Below are 19,393 nucleotides of genomic sequence, written 5' to 3'. Positions count from 1 at the left end.
TTATAAAGTGAACTTAAACAATTTCATGTACTCTTCAAGACAAGTGAGGCAAAGATAGTAAATTAAAATTTTCATGGCTCATCCCTATGTAGACATGGAAGCCTTCTTCACAGATTATCATGCAAAATGTATTTATCCGTTTTCTTATGTATGTTGTTAACATATTATTACTTTATGTTTTTGTTCAGTTGTTAAGTTTTTACGTTTGAATGAATTAAGGTTAGTTTTGTAAGTTTATACATCTGACAATGTCATGATTCTGTAACTAATTTTATGACAACTGAAGATGATGGCAAAGAGAATCATTGTATTACTATTTACCCTGAGGATAAACTCTGAAAATATTATCATGATTGATTATAATATATGTGATTCATTCTAAATGATCTCGCCTCATGGCTTATAATTCATGAGTTCAAAAGTCTTTATAGAGGAACAGTGGGTATTTCACTTAATTTATGTATCCCAGTGAATTATTTTTTCTTATTGCTGTTTTTCACATTTTTGACCCATATTTTCAGTTATAGATGCCTTACAACAGAGAATATATTGATGCTTATTTTTAAAGCTGCTTGAATCAAGTGTTTTAGTTTTAACGAAATCTGATTCAAGGAGAAAATTATAGAGTTTGAAGATTTATCTTTTCTATATTTCAAATATATTGACAAGGTCAGTATTAAGATGAAGTTTTAGAAATGTCATCAGTGGAAGCAACGTTGCCACTGTCTACATAATTGAAAAGGGGTTTGAATATGGTTCTTGTACATTTCCAGTTTGCCAGTGGTGGTATAATCTTGCCAAGAGCCACGGAATATCATGCTGTGCCTTTCTGCTTAGGTTTGAATATTTAAGCAGCCTAAATAGCATTTGTAAAATGTCTGTTCTACTAGGAGTCTTACTTCCAGGATCAATCTTCATCTGCCTTTTCCTAAAAAAAGAAAATATATATTTATGTTCTTTACTCAATTTTTAAGTTTCCTTTTTTTACTCAATTTCATTACACTTGAATTTGTCCCTTTACCATCTGCCATTAGAAAACATCAAATAAATTCTAAAAGGATTTCAGTCATCCATTATTTCCTGCTCATAAATATCAGCATAAAATCAGGTCTATATATTCTTTAATGTATTTCAGCACTTGTTCTCACTGTGAATGTGGTAGCTTGTTTGTGGATCTGGCTCCACAACCTGGCTTTGGTCCATTTATTTTCCAGCCATTTCAGTATGTTTACCAAGTGCTACTCAGCAGCTGGCTTAGAGCAGGTGTCCAAAACATACGCATGCATATACATTAGTCCAGCTTATCAGAGTTCACATTAAAACTTTTGTTCTGTGACTACCTCTGATGAACAGCTGCTTAACCCATCCAGCATTAGCAGTGGGGTGACTTTAACTTCTTACATTTGGAAACCAAGAGGACAATAACAAGCCTTTCTAAGAAAGCTTTAAGTCCTTACAAAAAAAGGTTTGTTTCATAGTGATGGACATATCTAGTACGGTTCCTTTAAATTTCTTTTCCATGAAGTTCCAAGGCTCTTTATTCATACAGGGTAGAAAAATTGTAATAGCAGCTATCCATCTTCCATTTTGAACTAAGTAGGCACAGTTGCTCCAAAAGCCACAGTTGATATAAATGAAACATATTGTCAGGGCTGTTATAGGCTTATGTAGAGTGGCTGCCTGGCTAGTAAACATGGAATCAAGAAAAGACAAATCTTGGCTCTGCAATTATCTGTCTATGTGATCTTGGACCAGTGGCTTCTTTCTGAATTTTAATTTTTTCAGTTGCAAAGTGAAACTAATAACACCTGTCCTACCTATTTCAAGAGTTGTTATGGGAGTGAAAGAAAATATGACATATTTGTGAAAACGACTTAAAGCTGTAGAGTTCTAAAGAGGTGCATGGTATTGATACTATTATTTTTATAGCATGAAACAGAGATGACTTTGTTGTATGATTTGATATCACAGTCAAACTCTTTCAGAATTGGAAGTGCCCACAAAGGTCACCAACTCTAACATGTGCTTGGTGTGTGGCGCCTTCTGTAAGAGTTGGTTGGTTACTTTAGTGTTGTGTTGAGTACTCCTTGTGATTTCTTATTGCATGTGGCACTTCATCCTATTTCCAGGCAAATATAATTATATTAAAAGTTCTTCCTTTTACTGAGCCAAATAAATAGATTTGGTAATGATATGAACTAGTAGGTTTATCACATATTTATTAAAATATCATCCTGAATTAGGACACTCTTCTGTCAAATCACTTCACCTTTGGGTGTCAGATTTCTTTTATTTGGGAAATAAGAACAAAGTGATATACAGGGATTTGAGAAAGGTTATGCAATTATTGAAGTAGCATAATGACTTTATTATTTGGAAAGATAATGCATTGCTTGTTTTAAAACCTTAAAGCATGCAAAACTCCCCATCACCTCCCCAGCTTATACCTCTTAACATTTGGTGAACATTATTTACAGCATCTCTGTGTGCATGTATACAGGTAAATAGAAATAGTTTTACAAAAATAGGATCATATTTATACCTTGTGTTTCTAATGAAGTGTTATTTTTTTTCTGTTTACTTCCCTTATAATGGAAGAAATAGAAACTGAATTTAAACCGAAGGAGTTTATTCATTTCGAGTTAATGTTCCTTCACCAAAGTGATGCTGTTACGTAAGAGTTAAGGACCACAACAACAACTTTGACTTCTGGTAATTCTGTGTTAAAAAAATAACTGAATTTAACTTGAAACAGCATCTTTGGACTTTTTTCTAAGAAAGATGGGAAAAGTTATGATATTTCTTTCTAACTCCCCTTTCCCTCTTCTTGTTTTACTATCCTTTTAAAATTAAAGTTATTACCATTTATTTCTGATTGTTAACTATAATTATCCAAGCTATTTAGTCTTAATTTTCATTTTTCTCAGAAGCACAGAAACATTGCTTGACTGTCGTCTGGCATTTGGTGTCACTATGAAGGCTGCAGCAAACTGATCTTTCTCTTTTCTTGTGTTGCTTTTTGTTCAGATGTCCATGGACTATTTTTAGGAAGCTAGAAGTTCAGTAACTTCATCAGCTTGTCTTGGTTTTTTATCATTCTGTATCTGCTTTTCTTGGATCCGGCCATTAAACTCTGAGGAGTAGAGTGTGTTTTTATGTCTTCAGATTTTGAGATTATATTTAAAGTATATTTTCTATTTGTTTTGTTCTCTTCTTTAGTAGCCCTGAAAATATGTATAATATTTCTCCTTGGTTTTCCATATCTGTGGTCTTCACCTTTAACTTTGTTATTTCACTTACTGTGCTTTCCCATTAAACATTTTTTTCTTACTATGTTTTCAGTCAAATTCTTTATTGTTTTTTGGTTCCCAAAGTGGCTTTTCATCTCTGTAGTATTTCATAGCTCTGTCAGCTGATTTTCATCTGTTTTGGTTATCTTGTATTTTATCATTTGAATCCTTGAACTTCTTCCTTGAACATTTTTTTAAAGAAAGACCCTTTTTGTGATTTTTTTTCTTTTTGAGTCTGTGCGATGTTATTCTTCCTCTGTTTCCTTGGGTAATTCCTCCTGTGATGTTTGTTCTTCACTGGCCTTTTGCTTACAGTTCTTTTGCTTTTGATATTTGCTGCTTTATGCACAATCCCCTTGTGGCCTCTCTGATTATTACCCATTCTTAAGTGGGGCCAGTAGTTGCCAATATTGCAGGCAGTGTTGTGGGCACGGGCACCAGTAGTTTGAGTGTGAGCTAGATGGGTCCAAATATTTGACTTGAGTTTGTTATTTCAAATACTCTCTAATTAAAGGTGTCATTTCCAGAGTCTCATGTCTGTGTCCATCATGTAGCAAAGCCTCTTGAGACAAAGCCTCCTGTCTTCCTTCCCTCTGTCACTTCCAGAGGAGCCCCTTGAGGAGGGACCCAGACTCTGTAAAATGCTGTGTCTGTGTGTTTGCCCTTTTAGCACCACTTTTTCTGCATTCACTGGATAGGCCTTTCATAACTGTGATTTTACTTTTAGGAGATTCTGTGTCTTGCTTGAGGTCTGAGGAGGTGTGTTTCAGCTCCCAGTGGCCTCCCAGATTTCAGTCTTTGACAGGTATGCTTTAATTGGGAATCCGAGTTTCTTCTGAGTATTTTTACTTTCACTAAAGATAGAGTTTTTTCTCTTTTTTCGAATTTGCTTGAAAAGCTTTCAGTAAGTTTTAAAGGAAGGGTATAAACATGCCTTAACACCACCATTTTTAATAAGTAATATTTTAGATGCATTTAAGGAACCCATGGAGATTATTGTATTTGCTGTAGTATTTAAGAGCTTAGCTCTGTGTTCAGGCCTTCTGGCTTTCGATCCTGGCTCTGCCAGGACTCCACCTGACTTCTCTATCTCATTGTCAAGTCTGTGATGTGGGGATGATGTTGATGATAATAATGCCTACTCCATACAGTTGTTGTGAAAGTTAAATGAGAAAGAAATGCTAGGTCATTTGCATATTGCCTGGAAGTTACTAAGTACTCATTAAAATAGCCATTTTTATTATTTTAAGCCATGTTAATTGTGTTTAGAATGTAGTCAGTTTGGCTTTAGGAAAATTTGCTGCTCAGACCAGTATTAGTATATGTATATATTTTCTTTTGACTGAAGATATGCCGGGATGTACCAGCAGACTTGGGGGTACTGGGTGTCCTACTTAATATGTCAGCCTCTGATTTTAGGATCTGACTGGAGACTTCCAAATTGTTGCTCTCTGTTGATAAGGAATAGATGCATCTGGCTCTCTCGGAGGAAATAAAATCCTGGAAGTCATTGGATATGCTGTGGTAGGTGGTGCACATGTTATCTGGTTCACTCACAGAATGTTGACAACTTCTATTGTATTATGGTTCTCCAGAGAAACAGAACTAATAGGATATATATATATATATATGTATATAAGATATATATGATTTATTATAAGGAATTGGCTCATGTGATTGTGGAGACTGAGAAGTCCCATGATCTGCTGTCTGTAAGATGGAGACCCAGAAAATCCAGTGGTATAGTTTTAGTCCAAGTCCCAAGGCCCTAGAACCAGGGGAGCTGATGGTGTAAGTCCAGGTCCAAAGACAGAAACCTGATCTCCCAGCTTACGCAGGCAAGAAGGGACTGAACCCTCCCTTCTTGCACTTTTCGTTCTATTCAGGCCCTCAACAGATTGGATGATGCCCACCCACATTGAGGAGGGCAGTCTGCTTTACTGAGTCTGCTGATTCAAATGCTGGTCTCATTCAGAAACAACCTCACAGGCACACCCAGAAATAATGTTTAATATGGGCACTCTGTAGCCCAGTCAAATTGACACATAAAATTAACTATCACACCTGTCCTGTAGTGTGATTAAATCCAGCAATCGTATATTTAGTGTTTATTATTTGTTAGACACTGGTCTACAAAGACAAATTGTATTTAGAGCCTGCCCTCAAGGCTTCATCATCTCAGGTACAGGCAGATAAGTTACTACAATTTGATGTGATTAGTGCTGTAATGTATTTAATGAAACCTAGGAGGTTGGTGGGGGCCATGGATGGCTTCACATATGAAGTGACATTTGACCTGGGCCTTGAATGATAGTGTCACACTGGCTGGAAGAAAAGGGAGCAACCAAGAAAAGGTCCGATCTTTTGTTTAAAAAAGAATTCTTAGTACATGTAAAAGTATATTTTCTTTTCTTCGACTAGGCACAGAAACACTTTGCAAAATTTCCTCTTGGAGTTAAGGGTAAATGTGATATTCTGGTGTTATTAAACATTTCAGCCAGAATCTGTTGAGGCTCATTTATGAGTCCAAATGATTTTTTCTCTCCCTGTCTCTCTTTCTCTTCCCTCTCTGTCTTTCTGTCCTTCTTGTCTCTCTCTTGCTCACTTGTTCTGGTATACTCACTCTCTTCCTTGCTCACACATTTCCATTTTCTCGCCCTTTAATTATGATATCTTTAGCTAAGCTTTATGTCACCCTACTTGAGTACATTATCAAAGTAGTTTATATAATATATTTTACCAGAAAATTTCAAGAATGGTTGTAAAAATGATATAGGGATCTTTTAAACATAACCATTTTAGTTAAACAATTTTCATTTAATGAAAACATTATATTATTAAAACAGTGTAGTAATTGATTACTAAAAGCATTTATTGAAGTATAATATCTCTCTGGTTAATTTTATGTTAACATCTGTACATTAAAAAATGAAAATAAAAAAAATAGTAACCTCTTTCCCGTCTCCCCAGCTGATGTTAGCTGAGATTTAATTTCTTACTGTTCTCTAAAGAGACTTTTGTTTAATAAAATCATGAATAATTATTGACTCAACAATGAGTGCAATTCTTTATCTTATACATAATTTAGTCCTTCAGTATACCTTACAGCCTAATGGAAGTAAGAGTCACAAATACTCCAATTTAAGAGTCAATTGATTATTAATGTTCAACATCCTTTGTTTTCCTGGAGCTAGTTCTGGTACCAAATTCTGTATCAGTTAGGGTTTGATCAGAGAAACAGAACCATGGGAATGGTATTGAATATGGGATTTATTATCAGGATTTGACCCCATCCAGTTGTAGGAGCTAGTTAAGCAAGTTGTGTATGGCTGTTGCTTCTGTATCTTTGGTGCTAGGCCTTAAGGCAGTAGGGCAGGCAGGCAGGAAGGAAGGGTAAGCAGGAAGTGTGAGAGGGCAGGGACAAACCTGAAGCGGTGAGGATGAGCTGCTGTCCACCCAGATTGCTCACTGTTATGAGCCTCCAACCTCAAGGATGCTGGAAACCGCAGGAGAAGCTGGCATCCTTCACTGAGTCAGACGCATCATGGCCTTAGAATCGGATAAGGTGATGGAGATCCTCTGGGAGCTGGAGGAGCTGCAGGTGACTCTGGCCCTGCACCAGCAAGGTGAGCAAGCAGATCAGTGACAAAGCGTGTGAGCTGCACCCACATCTGGAGCCCTGCATTGATCTGCCAAGTGTGACATGGACATGACTGCCACTGCACTTCTGCCTTCTGAATCTCACCAAGATGTCTCTTATAACCCAGAACTATGGAACTATGCACGGAAGAGAGTGCCAGGAAATGCAGATCGAGCTCAGCTCAGTTGTGACAGTTCATATCCACCACTGAGTCCCACATTGCCTGTTCCCTCCCTTCTCACACATGGGTCTCCTTTCCTACCCTTCCCTCCACCTGAATGTCGTAGACCTTTTTTGGTTCCTGCCCTTTTTCCTTGATCTTTCCAATCCTGTCTGAGGACCTGAAGCATTGCCCCTGGGACCCTTCCTTCTAGTTGAGATGATGACCCACACAGGGACCGCTCATCTGCTCTGGAATACCACCTGCCTAGATTCTGGTTTTGAGCTCTGCTCATCTCTTGAGAAACAGCAGCATCTTTTCTGGCCTCATGTGGTACTTGACTCAGTTAATGGTGTCGATAGTGGCTGAGACCACTCTGCTCTTTAGATTTTGTCTGTCCATCTGTTAGGCTAGGGCCATGTGGCCACAGGGAGCTGTGGTTGAGAGCATAGGAAAGAAAACGTAACATGAGAAGGAGGAGGATTCTGATTTTATGCCTGGTGGAAATATATGAGTCACCTGGACATTAGGGGCTTATCCAAGTAGTATAGTTTAGAGTAAAATTGTGGGAAAGAATGAGATCAACAGTTTACATTTAGAGTAAGAATGAATGATATCAGGGCCGGCGGTAGGTTAGAGGTGAGGTTGACAGGCTGTAACTTGAGGACATAGTTGCTGGAGAGCAGCTAGTAAGGAGGCGTGTGTTAATTCAGACTGGCGTCAGGAGCCGGGAGGCACTAATGCTGGAGGGCAGAGCAGGGTGCTTGTTAGAGGGCAAAGGGCAACACCAGGGACTAGGAAATCCTGTACAATGGGACTTTCTGGAACAAAGACAAAGGGGGCACTTGGTGAGGCGAGAGAAGATAGACAGAGAGAGGGTACTAGCCTCTTGTTGGGTTCAGGGAGAAAAAAAAGATAACCTTTGGAAACAAACCAACTTAAATTACCAAAGTTCCATCTGTAACCCAAGAAAGGATTTGACTCTAATTTGTGATGTAGAATAAATTCAGAAGTAGCATTCTAATTAGAGAGAGAAGATGAGCAATTACGTTTCCAAGAAAAAGAAAAATCAGTTACTGGTAGGATATATCAGTTTATATTTACACATTTGTACTTTGTGTCTGTGTATGTGAGAGAGAGAGATTGATTCTAGATTATGGGCAAATGCTTGCTAGATTTTTCTGAGTTTTAAATTTTTTAATTTAATTACTCTATTACTTTAAAACTGAATTGCAAATATAATTCACATTCCTTAAACACCAGGATCACATGAATTAAGATACTTTACCTGGTTATTCTCTTTGTAGACTCAGGTCTTTCAGGTGGTGGCTGCTCTTTGGGATTAATATTGCCAAACTATAGATATGAAGGAAAGAAAATATTGTCTGTAGAATATATCATATTTATGCTTGTAAACTCCTCTCTCCTCCACTGTATGCTCATTCTAAAAAGGAGAAGATGGTGGAAATAGGTGGGAGTCTGGCTGCTGGCCAGATTTGTTACTTCCATCTGTGACAACTGTTATCGGTCTGAAATACTGAGGGACTTGCCTCAGGTCGCACAGCAGTTAGTAGCAGAACTACATATATCTAATCTCTGTTTTGTAACGTTTATTTGTACATCATTTCTAAAAGTGCCATTTAGAGTAGAAGGCCCCCGTAGAGAAATTATTGTGGAGATGGTGCTTGCGAAGGCCTCCGGGTGGGAGGAGGAGAGATTGAGTGATTACAGGTAGAGGATAGTAAGCAAAATTTATTTTTTTAAGCAATTAAATGATAGATTTGCATTTATAATTCCTGGTTCTACACTAGGGCTTAAATGCATCTTAAATGTTTACTTGTCTAACTTGATAATTATTGCAGACCCACCTTGCCTCTCAACTCTCCCCATAGAGTTTGAAGAAAATGGAGATATCAGACATTGAGAGGTGGACCTGGCATGCAATTTGGCAGTTGCACAGCCCACCGCTGGCCAGCGTGGTGCAAATAATCAAGGGGAGGCAAAGAAAAAGGCTAAGAGATTTCTGTGTTGCAACTAAGAGTGAGACTTGACTCCTCTTTCTGGTTCTAATCAATTATGCGGAGCTGTTATTTTTTGTCGTGCCAGAAACAATACGTGTTGTTGTAATGCAAGAATTTAATTATAGTGGACAAGTCTCTAATGCTTTTAGAATGAGAAATTGAATCTCGATCTTACTTTGCCTCTAACTGTGAAACTGAGATACCCCAGGATGCAGGGTCTACGCATCAAGGTGATGACGCTATTGTTGGCATCAAGAGCAGCAGCTTGTTAGATTTTCTTCTCAAGTTATGCTGAAAATTTCAAACATATATCTTAGAATTGTAGGAATTTGGAGTTGGATGGTACTATAAGAATTATTTCATTTAACTGGATATGTAAATAGAAGGGAGAAAAATCAATAAAAATGAAGCTCTTGCTCAAGGTTACCCGGCCCATTATAGACTGGGAGGTTTGGGAGAAAGAAAGGCATAAGGGGAACATGGTTACTTGCAATTCACAGATTTTAATTGAAGCAAGTAGGTTTAACTTCAGCCTGAATTTATAATAAAAGGTACCTGATACGTATCTTTTTAGTGACTGTTTGAATAAGCGGAGGGATGGAGTGTGAATGAGAATAAAAGAAAAGAGAATGAGAGAAAGAAAATGACAACGGATCTCACTGTTACTTTTTCACTTCTTTGACAAAAGTGTCAGAGCGTGGTCATGTGTGATGGAAGAGAAAGGAAGATGAGATCCCGAAAAGTTGGCAAATGGGTCACACAAAACCTGAAACACTGAAAATTTACTTTATTAAGGTTGACTTTTCCAGTCAGTAGTAGTCAAGGGAAAAGATCTAGTTTACAAGAGTTAACTATGGAAAACGGCAAGAGAAAGATTTTCCTAAACATTTACCTTACACAGCTATGCTGATGTCATGGTCCAAATGCTCTGAATTTACTGCTCAGGCTATCATTAAATATAATAACAAATATGAAGAATGTACTTTCCTATACTAAGTGTATTTGTGACCGTTAGTCTACATGTTTGTAATGGCCCATAATTTTATGTTGAGGCATCTAGCAAAAAGCATCTGGCTTATTATTATGTTTTTTTAATGGATAATGTACTTTTCTTAGTTTGATAAGTTGAGTGTTCTAAGGATTTACCCTCTACCCTCTTTTTTCTTATACTTTTGTATTGCACATTAAGTTTACATTCTTGTATTAAAATAATTGCTTGTGTTGTGTGATGACTGTATAGTCTTAGTAAAGCAAATCACAGCCAACTAACACTCAATTTTTTTTCAAGATCAGTAATTTTGAAAATTCTTATTTAATTAGTTAAATGAATGAATCACTTTAGTTGCAAACGTAGGGGTTAGATGCTTTCTTGAAGTTAAGTATTTTGATAGATGTGAAAGAATATATGTAATGAATATGTTAGTTATAACACATAATAACAAAGAGAAACCCAACTTAAGAAATAGAATGTTTCCAGTATTTTTAAAGACTCTTTTTAGTCCCAGACACAAATGTTATACTGGATTTTGTATTATAATTTTTTTTCTTTTTATTAATGCTTTTTATCAAGTATAAGTACATATTCACAAACTATATATTGTGTACATTTGCTTGTTTTGGGACATATGAGTAGTGCCATACTGTCTATGTTCTTTTGTGACTTGCTGTTTTTACTCAAAAGTTTTTGTTTTTGATATTCATCCATATGGATGCAAATAGTTGAAATTATTCACTTCCACAGCTGAGCAGAGTTCTGTTATATGACCATACCATTACTTTTTCCATTCTCTAGTAATAGGCATATCTATTCTTTCCAGCGTTTTGCTTATTTTAAACAGTGTTGCTGTGGACAGTCATTCGAATGTGTCCTGGTGCTCAAGTAGAAGAGTTTCTCTGGAGTATATACCTACGAGTAGAACTGATGGATTGTAGAGTATGCACATTTTCACCCATACTAAATCATGGCCAATTGTTTCCCATATAGTTGCATCACTTAAATAGCACTGTTTAATAGTTTCATTTCTCCACATCCTTACCACCTTTTGTTGTGTGCTGACATTTAAAGGTTTTTCAGTCTGATGTGTGATAAATAGTGTTTCCTTGTGGCCTTACTTACACTTTCCTGTTACGAGTAGTTTTCATGTTTATTGATTATTTGGGTTTCATCTTCTCTGGAATTTCTTTTCATGTCTTTTGCCTTTATGGTGGTCTTTTTTTTTTCCCCCTAATGGGATAGATATTCAGGATTGATTAAATGTGTTGGAAATATTTTCTCCAAGATTATGGACTTTCTTTATATTGCTCTAAAAAGAAATTCAGTTCTTTTAACGATAAGATTATTTAGGTTTTTGATTTCTTCTTGAGTCAGTTTTGGTAAGTTGTATTTTCTATAAGTTTGTCCATTTATTGTAAGTTTTCAAATTTATTGGTATAAATATTATATTAGTTTTCTAGGGCGGCCATAATAAAGTACAGCAGACTGGGTGGCTTCATCACAGAAATTTATTTTCTTACATTTCTGGAGGCTAGAAGTTCCAGACAAGGTGTTGTTGGAGTTGATTTCTTCTGAGGCCTTTTTCTTTGGCTCATACATGGCCTTCTTCTCCCTGTGCCTTCGCATGGTCTTTCCTCTGTATACCTCTGTCCTAATCTCTTCTTCTTATAAAGACACTAGTCATATTGGATTAGGGCCCACCCATTTTACATTTTACCTTAATTACCTCTTCAAAGGCTTTATCTCCAAATACAGTTAGATTCTTAGGTACTGGGACTTCAACATAAGAATTTTTGGGGGACACATTTGAGCCCATAATAAGGATGTATAAAGTTTTCCATTAATCATATTTTTAATCTTGTTGTATCTGTACTTTAATCTCCCTTTTCATTTTATTTGTTTCACAATCATTTTTACTTTCTTCATTTCTCTTTTTATTTCCTTTGAGAAGTCTTGCCAGAGATTTTGCAATTTTATATCTTTTTAAAGAGTTCCTTTTTATTTTGTTGTTTCTTTCTGTTGTATTTTCTATATTTAGTTAATTTTTTGTCTTTTATTTTTCTCACAGTTTCTTTGAGTTTATTCTCATAATCTTGTCTTACAAATTTAGTTGCTGAGCTAATTAATTTCTAACTTTTCTTTTTTATACTCTCAGCATTTGAATATATAATTTCTCTCTAAACGCAGCATTAGCTGTAGCTTATGAGTTTTGATCTGAAGTATTTTCTGTATCATTTAGTCTTGTTTATTTTCTGTATTCCGTTATAATTTCTGCTTAGAGTCTTGAGTCATTTAGAAGTTTTAGTTTCCAAATGTAGTTTTAGTTATTTTTTAATTACCAAGCATTAACTTCATTTTGTTGTATGTATAAATGTATTCATATGTTTGGCTGCTTGATGACTAATTCTGTGTGGGCTTCCTATATGTCTTGTTCAAGGACGGTTTTTATAAATGCTTTGTATGTGTTTGAAAAGATGTATATTCTCTTATTATTCTATTTTGTCCAATAGATAAAACTTTTAATTATTTTGTTGAAAATCTCTGTAAACTTACTGATTTGTGCTTAGCTAATCTATTCATGGCTGAAAGAGTTGATTGAAATCTCCAATTCCAATCATGGCTCTGTCAGTTTCTTGTTATTTCTGTAAATTTTGGCTTTATATATTCTGAGCTATGCTGAGTAGGTACATACTCATTTAGAATTTTTTTAATACTCCTAGAAAATTGACTCTATGTCTCATCTCTTAGTGTTCTTCCTTTTCTTTTATAATGCATTTTGTCTGTATGCCTCTTTTGTCTGAATTTAATATACATACTGCAGCCACTTACTCTCTTTCAGCATTGTGAGGATATTATTCTATTTCACTTTAAATGCAGTCAGAGTCATTGAAAGATTGCAAGCAGAAGGTTCACATGGTCAAGAGTTCTGAAAAAATGACGGACTTATCTATGGAAAATGGATTGGAGAGTTGCAAAAAACTGGAGTCGAGGAGGCTATTGTAGTGCAGCATCAGGTGGTGATGGCTTGGCTTGGTATATTAGCCCCTGAGATGGAGATAAAGAGAAGTTATATGTTTCAGAGGGAGAATTGACAGACATTGGTGATTGGATGTCAAGCATGATGTGAAAGAAAGAATGCATGAAGGATAAAGCTTTGATATCTACCTTGCACAGCTTGTTCCTTGAAATTATCATTTATCAAGATTGAAGTGCTGGAAGAACATGCTCCTAAAGTTCATTTTTGTACATCTTGCATTTATTTATTTTTCGAAATGTATTGAGAGTCTCTGAAGAACAGTTTTCATACTTGTGGCTTTAGGGAGGATAAAAATAAGCCTAATAGTTTGTGGGTACGCTATGAAAGAACTTTCTGTCCAGTCCTATTCATTAATTCCTTGACTTTTTTTTTTTGATGACTCAATATTTTCAGGCACAGTGCCAGTTTTTCTGGGCTTTCAGCAGTGAATATCGTGAGTATGGTGTGTGCCTGCACTGAGTTTAGTAATAAATGCAGACCAGCACAGAGACATTTATCAATACAGTGTGAGAGCTTTGGTAAGAGAACTATATAGTTTTATGATAGCACGTAGTAGGGGCACCCAAGCTAGGCTTGGTTGGGTAAGTATTGTGAAGATTTTCCAGTGAAAACGAAGGTTAGGTTGAAAGTGACCTAAAGATTGGCAAACCAGAGAAGGGTTAGGAACTGCGGAGGAAGAACATAGGCAAGAAGGAGATCATGGCACCGTTGAGGAACTGTAAAGAAGTAAGTAGGATTTGAGAGTAGAGTGCTAAGAGAAATAATGGCTGTTGAGGGAAGGAGGAGCCAAATTATAGAGCCTAATAACTTAAAAAGTTTGGTATTTCCTGTGAAAACAGTGAGGTGCTTTTGGAGCGCTTTAGATAAGAAATTGGCATGATGAGATTTGCATTTTAATGAACTCTTGAGTCTATGTAAAAAGTACTGGAATGGGAAAGAAGGGAGGACCACCAGATAATGGGCTGGTGATGATGCTGTCTTGAACTGGGTCTAGGCTTGGCTATGGAGATGGAGAAAAATGGATGGATTTGGAGGATATTTAAGATATAAAATAATGAAGGTTTATTTATTTAGTCTAAGTGGGGTTGCAGAAAAGATGGAAGTGGGAAATGTTACCAAAGTGCGGCTTGGGCCGCTGGATGGATGGTGCTACTGGGAGGATCAGGTTTGCAAAATACGATGTGATCTTTTAAATCTCTGGGACTGGAATTTCCTCAGAGAAGTCCAAGGGGATTTTCCAGTAGGTATATTTGGGCCTGTTGCTCAGGAGACAGTTCCAGTCTAGAAATTTAGGGAGTCAATGATATATGGCATTTGAAGCTGTCAGAGTAAAGGAGGTCACTTAAGTAATGTTTATGGAAAGAGAAGAGAAAAGTAGGAGGGTCAAGCATGGAGGGAATGCAAATGAAACAAATACACAAAAGCTATAATGCAAGAATATGATGGAATGCAGTAAGAGAGAGAGAAACTGTCTGTCTAATTTTAAATAAGGGAGTAGTCCCTACCTGGTAAGAGTACAGCAAAGTCTTCCAGTGAGATGATCATTGAAAAATGATGGTTAATATTGAAAAATTGTGAAAGAGGATGATCCAGGCAGAAGGAATAATACGGTCACATAGAGGGAGAAAAGAAAAGCTTAGCTTTAGAGACCAATGAGTAATTTAGGACAGGGCAGAAAGATCAGGTGGGGTTGTTTTACAAAATACCTAATGTATTATAATATTAGAATACAGTTCAAAGTATTTGAATTGATTCCATTAGCATACCTTGTAAAAATTTCTGTCTTTTATACATTTTATTAACCATAAGGCGACAGTTAACAGGTTGTAGGTGTTTTTTATTCTTGGTGTATTTCCCCTTGATTTTATTAATTGAATACTCCTTTGAGATGCTTCTGAAAACCTGTTTCTTTTTTAAAAGAAGTATTCAGGGTGTATGTAGGGAGATTCATTAACACTGAATTCATTCATCTCATTTCACTCATTTTGATAAAGTGAGTAAGCATACATTAATTATTAAATTCTAATATTTAGAGGAAAAAAATGTAGTTGAAATGATGAAAGGTAATTGCAGACATGTATTTCTACTTGCCAGATCTCGAATATTAACAAAAAATTGGGGATGAATAAATGGAGTAAACTTTAGTCTTTCCAAACTTTCTGTATCCATTTTTATTAGGATAAAGGAACTTCTAGAGTTATGAGGTTACTTTTGTATTACAGTAGATATGTAGTTGATTGTAATTTTAGATATTTAGATGAAAATACGTGTTTCTTTAATGGAAGAATTAAGTTGTTTATTTTTTAATAAGAGCATACATTGATAATATTACAATCAAAGTTCAGTTCTTAAGTTTAAAGATTTTTTTTTTACTACACCATTGAGAAATTAGCAAATTACTTGGCTGTGTAGAACTGTCTACCTGGTCCTCTGGAAAAGTGGGAAGCCTGCATTGTGTTCTTAAAGTTTATCAACTATTAAGCAGCAAAAGATTTAAATTGGTTTGGTGTTCATCAGTTAAATCGATTTGACGTTCATCTCGGTTCTTTTCCACGGCCTTTTCCTTCTGAGTTCTTTTAATTTATTTCTTGGTAGTTTCTGAGTTAATGACTTGTTTGACTGGATTCTATTGTTGAATAGTTTATTTTAGGAAAGACTCATGGCTGCTGTATTCTCTGACTTCTTGCATGTTTAAATGTCTGTTTCTTTTATATTGAAATAATATTTTACCTTGTTGTAAAATTCTTGACTTCCACTTAGAAACCTGTAGACATTGCTTCTTTGTCTTCTGATGTTGAATGTTCCTCCTAGAACGGTGAGGCCCGTCTGAATCCCACCCTCCTCAACCCCAGTGTAGTGAATTACTCTTTCTGCCTGAACATCTGCAGAATTTTTTTCCTCATCTTGAAGTTCAATGACTTAAGGATATAACTTCTTTTGGATCATTCTGTGTCAGTTTTTCCTGGAACACTGTCTGTTATTTCAATTTGTTCTTTCTTCATGTTAGGGAAAATTCATACTATTATTGCTTGAAATATTTTTCTATCCAGTTTTTGGGTTCTTTTCTACAAGATCAGCAATTTTCAGTTTGTTCTTCCTACCTCTTATCTTTTCTCCATTAAAAAAATGTATTTGTCTTTCTCCTGTATTCACTGGAATTAAATTAAGCCTTTTTTCCACATCAATAATTCAGTTTTTTAGCCATATCACCTCAGTTTTAGCCATGTCTCCTCATTCCTTTGCTGTTTTTATTTTGTTAGTACTGAATTGATATATTTTTGCTCTTGAGCATGTTTTTGATGGCTCTACAACATCTTTTTAATTTCTTTCTATTGTTTTATCATTTCATCTTTGAGCCTCTGTTCACTTATAATCATTTTTTTGAAGTCCTCCATAATATGAAGCTTTCTGTGTTTAGGTTGTATTTTCTTTAGGAATTAGGGCTTTTCCCCTCCTTTGCATGCTTGTTTCCTTCATTTCCAATCTCACTTTTATTCCTTCCTTCTTTCCTTCCTTTTTATCCTGTGACATGTTTACATATTTCCCGTTTTGTTTTGTTTCATCTTGTCATACGGGCAGATATTCTATTTGCTAGCATACTGTGTTGGTTAGTCTTTCTTCTTATCTTTCATATCATAGTTGAGACCTCTCTATTTTCCCTTTGGTGCCACATTTCGAGAATTAGTTATTGTCATTTCCATTTTTGCTGTAATTCAAGGTGAGCAGTGGAATGACGTTCATTTCGGGGAAGTGGAGGAGGGAAAGGGCCCTGCTGGTTTATGTGCAAGCTGTGTCAAAATGTTCTGTGCCTTCTCTCTCCATTTTGACCATGCATGGACAGTGGTGCCCTTTCAAAGGAGTGCTCAGGTACAAAAGTTCCTTACAAAGGCATGCTACTATTTCTGCACCTTTCAGCTAAGTGGCATGAAGCTAACTCTGTGGGGAGCTTGGTGGTGTTTTGTTTCATTCTGTGACTTCTCTCTTTACACATATGAGCCCTGTTGCATGGATTTTTTTTATTAAAGAACTGAAATTTTCTCCACAGGGTAATTCTTTTAAGTACTTAAGATGACTTTGGGGCCAGTAGGAGCATCTTCTGTGTTAAATGACAAGGTCATTTTACACCTTTTTGAGAGCAAAATATACTCAGAAATACTAAATGGGCTTTACATTTCTCATTTTTGTATATTGCTGTCATGCCATTTCCTTTTGCCAGCATAGAAACAACTTACTATAAAGTGCATATTATTTTAAATTATTCTCTCAGGCATCCTGACTTTCTGTTGTTCTTGGTGTTTCAATTTAAAATGATAAAGTATTTATAAGTTAGCTACAGAAAGCTGCATGAAATCATTATGTCCAGTACCTTGTAGTAACATACTCTGTGCTTTACTCTATCTCGTGGAAGGGGGATTATCTTTTTTTGGTACTGATATAAATCCACTTCTCACACGGGCAAAACATCCACAAGTTTCATTGTGCTCCTGGTGATTCGTTAAGTCTTTAGAGTGCAGAAGGGCAGTGGTGGGTCACACTGGGGCAAGATTTTAGCCGGGAGTTTGTCACCTCTTATCGATCTACCAGTTATTTGTTTCATTTATGTTTGAAGTTGCTCCGCTGTAGCTGTGATTATTGTGAGCTCCATCTGAGACATACCAGATGATAAAAATAAGCTGAAATTTATAAAGTTTGCCAAAAAACCCGAAATCAACCTTCACTTCCAATTTATTATGTTTATAAACATTTAAATGCACTTGGTGTTAATACTCACATCTGTTGAGATGGCCCTTAAGGAAACTGTTTGTCATATGTCTTGGATCGACTGCCTGTGACTGAGGAATCACCAGACCGTTCTTTATGATAATTATTAATCAATTGTTTTGATAATTTTATTGATTGGTATAATTATAGGGGGTCAAACTTCGAAGACTATTTTAAAGACTTCTCTTGTTTCTTTAATGGAACATTCACACTGAAAATGTATCAGGATAATGGGGGGAATTTCATTTATTGTCAGTGTTTCTTTATCCTGATGAATCAACACTCACGATGATAGAACAGTCTTAAAATTTGCATGTGATAATTATGTCATCTTTAACAAATTTCTGTGGTTTTACATACTCCTGCATATTGTTTTTATTTTTGCTTTTTATCAAAGTAAAGCATTCCAGAATTTTAGGATTTTCTTTGGCATTATAACTTGGAATTTCTTTTTCTGAGAGTCTTTTTGTAGCATTCACTTTGATTTAATAAACATTTATTGATTGTGTAACACCAAAATATGATTGATTTGGCCAGTATAGTTGTGAAATCAGTTAATTTGTCAGTGGGGAAAAAAACTAGCAAACAAACAAACAAAAACTTTAAATTCCTATTTTTTTCTTTGAGTTTTCTGATAAATTCAGATTAAAAAAAAATCTAGTGGCTCTGTTTATTCACAGTTTATATTACCACTATGAATGTCGTAGTTTCATTACCATCAGTAGTTATAAAACATCGACTGGAAAATTGATGATAATGAAATCTATCTAGCCACTGCTAATGAAGAAGTAGTTTCCTTGTTTTGAGCCTTAGGAAAAATATTCACCATGCCTTTCTTAATCCAGGGCCGTAAAGGAATCAGCTTCAGAGTTTACAATTTAGTAACTTTTCCTGTCTTGAAAGATAGTGTCATGGAGGTGGAACTAAACTGGAAAAGGGTGAGGTAGCCCAGATAAATTACATATGCATTACATTGTTGCCTAAGAACAGGGGTCGATAGTTCTGCCGTCTCTTACACTGTATTACTGCGCCTGCTTTAGAGGCTGGCAGCTTATCAGAGTCTCTGTCTGGCCCAGAGTTTATTTTGTTAAGGAAGTTCATGTATTTGGATTGCATTATGTCTTTCCCCCAAATTATTAACCTCAATATAAAAACCTTTAAATGTGTTTATGATTGATTGCTTATTAAAAGTTTCTGGCAAGTGATGAGTTTAATTTATAATGCTTAACTTCTTGACTCCCTGCTTGATTGCATCTCTCTCTTTTTTTGGCATCTATTTTTACTGATATATTACATATTTTTAAAAATAGCTCAGTTTTTTATCCCTTGCCAAGTTCTGATAACTTTCTCATTTTGTGGTATTTATGTTTGTAATTTTTTACCATTTGCAAATGGTATAAATTTAACTTTGAAAACCACTAACAACTCTTGTTTTTCAAGGATGCTCTCCCACAGTTGATATTAACATATTTTTTTGCAGCTTATGCAAT

General features: G+C 35.8%; 1 protein-coding gene across 7 annotated transcripts in view; it reads left to right on the top strand.

Annotated features, from left to right (window-relative positions):
• Positions 1 to 19,393, top strand: part of KLF12 (KLF transcription factor 12) — a 582,757-nt gene that overhangs the window by 299,311 nt on the left and 264,053 nt on the right. The gene's annotated exons all lie outside the window — the stretch shown is intronic.

This window comes from Equus przewalskii, chromosome 16 (genome assembly GCF_037783145.1).
Source record: "Equus przewalskii isolate Varuska chromosome 16, EquPr2, whole genome shotgun sequence".
NCBI lineage: Eukaryota > Metazoa > Chordata > Mammalia > Perissodactyla > Equidae > Equus > Equus przewalskii.
The sequence above is the reverse complement of the archived record's forward strand: the minus strand, read 5'-3'. Positions and strand labels throughout refer to the sequence as shown.